Consider the following 7,134-nt stretch of genomic DNA (forward strand, 5'->3'; position numbering starts at 1 on the left):
GTCCCTCTGCTGTGTCACAAACCCCCCCCCCCCCCCAACCCAGGCCCATCGAACTGTAGAGATCTATTTTGTGTCCCCCATTGCCTAACTTCTGTCCCCTCCTGGAACAGGGCAACCTCCATTCAGGGCACCATGATCGTCCCTTCATTCCCAGGCCTAGGCCTTTCCTCCTCGCGGGGTCCTCTGGTGCTCTGCATGGAGTTTCGGATTCTGAAATCTCCACAGGGGTCTGGCTACCATCCCAAGGACAGGCCGGCTTCATGGAGGCCAGGTGCACAGGACCGGGACCGTGTCTGTGGTCATTGTCTTGAAACAATTTCTGAAAAAGGGGCCATTTTGCATTGGGCTCCACAAATGATGTCGCCAGTCCTGTGGGTGGGAACTATTCGTGTGAGCAACTCCAACACATGGCTCTGTGTCTTTATTTAATTAAAGTGGAGGCAATCTGGAACACCTAGAGCGCTTTATGTGTGCGAAGCGATTTTACGTGCGCTGCCTCGTCTAGACCACCCAGCCCCCCACCCTCGGGGGTGAGGATGCTAGATTCCAGCGGAGGTTGTGGATCCTTAGACATTTATGAATCAATTTAAGGCATTTTCTGGTTTTCCTCTTAATGTTTTGTTCATGCTGTTCTTTCATCCCCCATCCTTCTTGGTCTGTCATGTTTATAATAATAAAAGCTCAGAGTAGCCTAAACATTCATTGTCCCGGTGTGGCTAAACTTCTCCCTTCGTTAATTTCCCTGAGCTGCTGAAACAAAGCACCACAAATTGAGTGGCTTCAACATCAGAGATTTATCGTCTCCTTGTTCTGAAGGATAGAAGGCAGAAATCAAGGTGCCCTCACAGCCACGGTCCCTCTGAAACCTGTAGAGGAGTCTGTCCTTGCCTCGTCCTAGCTTCTGGAGGTCTTCAGGCCACCTCTGGCCATCCTTGGCTGGTAGACACATCCGTCCGATTCTCCGTCTTCACATGGCATTCTCTCTGTGTCCCTCCACGTTCTGTGTTCTTACAAAGATGCCAATTATATTGGTTTAGGGTCGACGCTACTCTAACATACCTTCATCTTAACTTTATGAATTGTATCTACAATAGCCAATTTCCAAATAAGGTCACATTTTGTTGGTATTGGGGGGTTAGGACTTCAACTGTCTCCTTTTTAGGGAGTGGGCGCAATTCAGCTCATAACACTGCCCCCCCCCTTTTATGAATCATTAAGTCCTTCAGTTTCCAACCTTGGAGTGTGTCTTGCAAACAGCCATTCTTCTAACCGTTTCCACCCCCATGCCCAGGTCTCCCTGTGTCCCAGTCTTGCGGCCTCAGCGGATTCCCACCCTGCTGCCAACGGGGGCTTCTAAAACCTGGATGGGATCTTGTCACTCCTTCACTTCCCATTATCTCTGGAAAAAATCCCAACTCTTTGATGAGGTCCATGATGCCTGTGTGACTCGGTCCCCTTACCCCTCTGACCTCTCCAGTCCGCCTTCCCCATCACTCTTCCTCTTGCCGGTCTCCTCTTCCTCCCTTATGCTCCACACAGACTGAACTTGCCCCAGTTAAGGGTTTAGATCTCTCATTCTCCAGACCTTCATGCTTCACCCTTCAGGGTGTCCTCCATCCCATGTGCTCCTGTGTGTGGGCAAAATTAGTGGTAAGAGGCCTGCACAGCCCCCTCTTCTATGCTGGCTATCAAAGGGAACCCTGAAATCTCCCGCCCTGCTATTTCAGCCCTGCCCCTTCCTTCAGCCCCAAAAGGAAGGTAAGGATTTCAGTCAATCTGCACAATGAAATTCTGGGGTGACTGGGAGAAGGAAATGAAGCCTGGGGTGGAATAAACAAAGATTTAATAATGCTTGTCATGCACTTTGAACTTGAATTCCCTTTAGTGTTGTTCCAGAAATGCAAAAGCCAATGGAATTCATTTGAAATTATGTGGCGCTGATGAACTATCCTTGACTCTGGCAGTGCACTAAGACCAGATTTCATGGGGTTCAAGATATCGAGCGTTACCCTCTTACAGCATTTGTCTTTTGTCCATCAGAGCACTTGTCACGTCACTGTGCATTTCCTCATCTGTCTCCCCACTAGACTTCAAGTGCCTGGCACAATGGCACGGTCAGAAAGCAAGTGCGATCCAGAAGCAGACATTGAACTTGGGTTGTCCCAAGTCCAAAAGCCATGTTGTTAGCCACTGCTCAGCAGTCGATGAGCTCTCAAAGCCCCAGGTCTGGGTCTCTCTTATCACGATTGTATCCTCAATAAATCCTGGTCGAATGAATTTGTTGAATGAGAGAGAACCAAGTAGAAGATAATAAGAGAGAAAGGAAAGGAGAGAGAGTATAAAGGTAAAAGAAAACAGAGAAGGAAGAGAGGAAGAAGGAAGGAAGAGAGAAGACAAGAGAACTCTTTGCCACCCTGCCCGGACTCAGATGCTGGCGCATTCTGGCCTGAATCATTGACCAGTATTTATGAAGCTTCCAGCAAGTGCCAGGCACTGTTTAGACACTAGGGATGCATCAGTGAACAAAACAGACAAAGGCTCCTGACTTTGTGGAAACTGCATTTTAATAGGGAGAATCAGACAATTAAAAAAAAAAAACACTTAAGAGATCAGTACATAAGATGCTAGAAGATGAAAATAGTGTGCAAAAATAGCAGAATGGGATCTATCCACAAGGGGTCTGTAGATAGAATTCAGGGGGTCTGGGAACTTGGGGGATAAAATGACTTCTTTATTCTCATTCCCCTTAAACCTTCAATTCTTACCGGCAACTAACCACAAAAATAAAGGCAGTACTTGAGAGTTTGTTACCAGTGGAAGACGCAGGTGTTTTTATACTATTTTGACAGTTGTTACAGGTATGTTCAACTATTGTGTATACTCGGCACTACTTTGTAGCGGCCGGATCTGCAGTTACAGCTTGTTACTTAATGTAGCAATAAAGAAACATACACTTGGAAACTGTATCACAATGTAATTAGTTTCTTTGGTAACCTTTTGTATTTTTTAAGGCATTTTAAAACATTGTTGTGAAAAGGGATCCGTAGGCTCCACCAGAGTTGCCAAAGGAGTTCACAAAAAAAGATGAAGACCACCGGGTAAGGGGAAACGAGGTTCAGCGGAGACACCAGAGGGTGGAGGGGTAGGTTGTAGTGCTAAATAAAGTGGGCAGTGTCAGCCTCATACCTGATGTCCTGCTGAACCTGTTTCTAGCACATACTTTCTCAGCCATCCTCAGTCAGCCCTGGCTTTGCCCAAAGCTCGGACTCAGGCACCCAGCGATGCCAGCCTCTTTCAGTGATGAAAGGACACTGGCCCTTCCCTTCTGCTCCCCACCCTTCCCTCAAGGGGGCTACTTAGTACAGAATTTAACAATCAAAAGTCGGGAATCAACTAACTAATGTCAAAAGACCACAAGGAAATTCAAAAATATATTTTTAAAAATCTTTTTGTTGTTCAGACATCCGACTCAACCAGACAAACTTGCCCAGATCAGCCAGGCAGTAGAAGTCTCCCACAGAAAAGATAAGCAAATCGGCGGTTTCTGAATGTTAAGTGCATCACCTAGGACGAATGGAATGTTGAGCTGAAGATACTGCCATCTTTGAAGAGAAATTCTTTAAAAATTCAAATTCCTCTCACACGTACAGTGAAAATCCTCAAAACTGTATGCCAAAAGGTCTTTTGTTTTGTTTTTTTAAATTATACTTTCAGGCTGTTTAAAAGATCTATACATGGACTATGATAAAATACTGTCTGGAAATCACAAAATTAAATCCTTCCTTATATTAACGAAGCCGCTGTTAGCTCCAAGTAACAGGAGGCCCAGGTAAAAGGTAAGCTTAATAACGACCTCACTTCTCTCACTTCAGGAAAAGGCTGGAAGTCAGTGCCTCATCTCCAAGATGTCAGGGTTGTGGGTTAGCACCTTGAACCCTAGAGGAAACCACACAACCCCTAGGTGATTGGGTCTCTCCCTTCCAGGTTGCAGCCTTCTGCTTCCTAGCTTCTCATACTAGTGGGTATGCCCTGCTCATGGCTGGGGACTCTCCGTTATAACTCTGTCTCCTACAGAGTACATTTTAAATGCAGATTTCCAGATGCCACCGCCAGAGATTCTGAGTCAGCAGGCCTGGGGTTCCCTCTCAGGAATCTGCATGTTTAGAAGGGCCCTTTGGGGTTTTGATTCAGATGAGCCAAGGACCACACTTTGAGAACTGACATGGTGTAAACTCTCCCTGTGTGATCACCTCTCACCTATGGATTAGCTACCCATGATATACTGAGGACTCAAAAACAAAGCTCTCTCTCTCTTATTAAAAACTCTTGGCAGAGGTTCAACCTCCTACACTCACTTGGCAAATGAGCATCCCTCTCTGAGTATCTCACAGGAACCTTAAATTCAACAGGTTCAAAATTGAACTTGTTTTCTCCCCACACCTGGTGCGTGTAGAATAAAGACATCCCTTGACTTGGCAAATACAAGACTCTGCCTTTACTTCCAGCCACATTCCTGACCACTGCCTGGGCCTCGTTCTTGGTGTTTGGCAATAATCTGATATCACACAGATCCTGGACACACGTGGCCTTCTCCCTGCCAGAATTTACGCTGCTGGGCACAGGCAGGCCACCCTATAAACACACTCCTGGGGCTGTTAGTTAAGCACCCACTCTTGATTTCAGCTCAGGTCATGACCTCACGGTTCATGAGTTCAAGCCCCGTGTCGGGCATCAGGCTGGCAGTGCTGAGCCTGCTTTGGATTCTCTCTGTCCCTCTCTCTCTGCCCCTTCCCCGCTCACACACTCTCTTTCAAATATTTAAATAAATTAATTAAAAAAACACACACACACCCTCCTGGCCATTTGTCCCTCTGCATTATTAGCGTCTGACCATTGCACCCTTTTACTGCTGCACTCTTCATAATGTATTCTCCTTCACCTGGTGGTTTTGGACTTGAGCTCCTTGAAAGCAAGGGCTGCAGCATTTTCCCTTTTACACTCGTAGCTGCTGCTCTAGAATCAAACACATGGAAAGCAGTCACTGAACATTTGATGAATTTCTTGGTTAAAAAAAGAAAGAAAGAAGAAAAGAGAGAAGGAATGGCAGGGAAAGTTGAAGGAAACTTTAAAAAGCGCACTGTTGAGAAAAGTCAAGGGAGGGGATTGATTCAAGAAGGTTGAAGGGATTAACAGTGTCTAACTAATGTTTGTTTAGAGATCAAGCAGGGGAGAGGCTGAGAAAGGGCACTGGATTTGGCGTGAGAGAGGTCACTGGCAACCTCAGAGCAGAGGCGGCCCCAACAGCCCTCTGCCATTATGATCATCCTCCCTCCGGGGGCCGCCCCATAGGGACAAGCTCTTTCCTGCCAGGGAGGGGGAACTTGACCATGCAAGGCTGACACAGCACCGAAACGTACAGGTCCACTGTGAATCAGTGAGTTAGGCTTAACTTGGTTTAACAGGATCCCCAGGCTTTTGAAAGAGCTCTCCTGTGTCTACTCTCTTCTCTGTATCCACTGGGGCTAGAGGCTTCTCTCCATGCCATTTCTGCCTAGTTTGTCCACGTTCAGCCTGGACTTGACATCAGGCAAACCAAGCTGTTACCCATCTCCTCTCATCACAGAAATTTCTCTGCAGAGAAGATTGCTTCTCTGGACTGCTTCTCGGGTGCAAATCCGCCCTGATCTGCTATTCCCGGAACCTCTAACAAAATCACCCCATCTTCGGTACATCACAGCTTCTTTTACATTCAGGGGCTGATTGCATTTATTCTTTCGGCCACAACTCCTTTCTGTCGAAAGCCATTCTGGTCTCTCTTTGCCTTTCCTGTATCCCTGATCAGGTGTCTGATCATTTTTCTTCCAGGAGCAGAGGCAGAAAATGAATAATGTTTCTGTATTCCCCTGATTTTGCCAGTGCGATCTCTCCAAGACTGCCATTTTCCACAGATTCCCTTTGCCCTGCCAAGCCTCGCTCTACCCTTTGCCCTTAAAACCAGAGCTCCTATGGTTCCTAATTTGAATGCAGTGTGTACTCTTTTACATCCTCTGTCAGCCTCCAGTCCTTTGTTTAAGGAGTCCTGCCATTATTAAACACCAGTCTATTACAAAACGTATCATTTAAGCCAATCAAAGGTTTAACGTGGAAATATGAAGTATTCTCTCTGAAATAACTAAAACAAATGTAGGTCAATATTATGACTTGTTAAGAAATCAGTCATAGGGGCGCCTGGGTGGCTTAGTCGGTTAAGCGTCCGACTTTCGCTCAGGTCATGATCTCGCAGTTCGTGGGTTCGAGCCCCGCGTCGGGCTCTGTGCTGACAGCCAGCTCAGAGCCTGGAGCCTGTTTCAGTCTGTGACTCCCTCTCTCTCTGACCCTCCCCTGCTCACACTGTCTCTCTCTCTCTCTCTCTCTCTCTCCTAGAAATAAATAAAACATTAAAAAAAAAAGAAATCAGTCATAAAGAGAGGAAAGGAGAGAAAGAAGAAGTTACGTGTGGAAGACATAGGATGCACAGAAAAAGAAAATGAGACAGAAGCATTGTCGAGAGAGAGAAAAACAGACACCCATAGAGCCAGAGACCAAAAGAGAGGCAGGACGTCGAAACACAGAGCCTGAGGAAGTGAACCACCTCTTCCCAGGCATATTCTCCAAAGACAAGGCCATAGGCTCCAACACAGAAAGGACAAGGCAAGAAAACGGGAGCATTGTGCACCAAGTCCAGGTTGTGTCTATACAGCCTGCACAGATATCACACTAGAGCTAGAAGCACCCAAAGAGCAGTAACGACATGAACACCTAAATATATACACCCCAAGGACAAATATCTCCATCTTGTGGTCCAGAAGATACTGGGATGTTACCCACTTTCACAACTCTAAGCATAAGTGAAGAAAAGACCATTTGTCATTTGCCCTGTAAGCAAGATGAACTTGAAACCAGGTCAGAACTCCCCCATGTCTGGTAACCCCTGAGAAAGCATTACTCGTGCCATGTGTAGAAAAGACACACTGGGAAGAGGTAGCTAGCATAGATGACTCCTAAATCCTCTCCAGCTCCCTTGGGTTTATTATGTTTCTTAAAAGACACTAATGTCGCATGGTCTCACGGAAACCTAGGGTTCCATGTAGCGCA

This window comes from Crocuta crocuta, unplaced genomic scaffold (assembly GCF_008692635.1).
Source record: "Crocuta crocuta isolate KB4526 unplaced genomic scaffold, BGI_CrCroc_1.0 scaffold228, whole genome shotgun sequence".
NCBI classification, from domain to species: domain Eukaryota; kingdom Metazoa; phylum Chordata; class Mammalia; order Carnivora; family Hyaenidae; genus Crocuta; species Crocuta crocuta.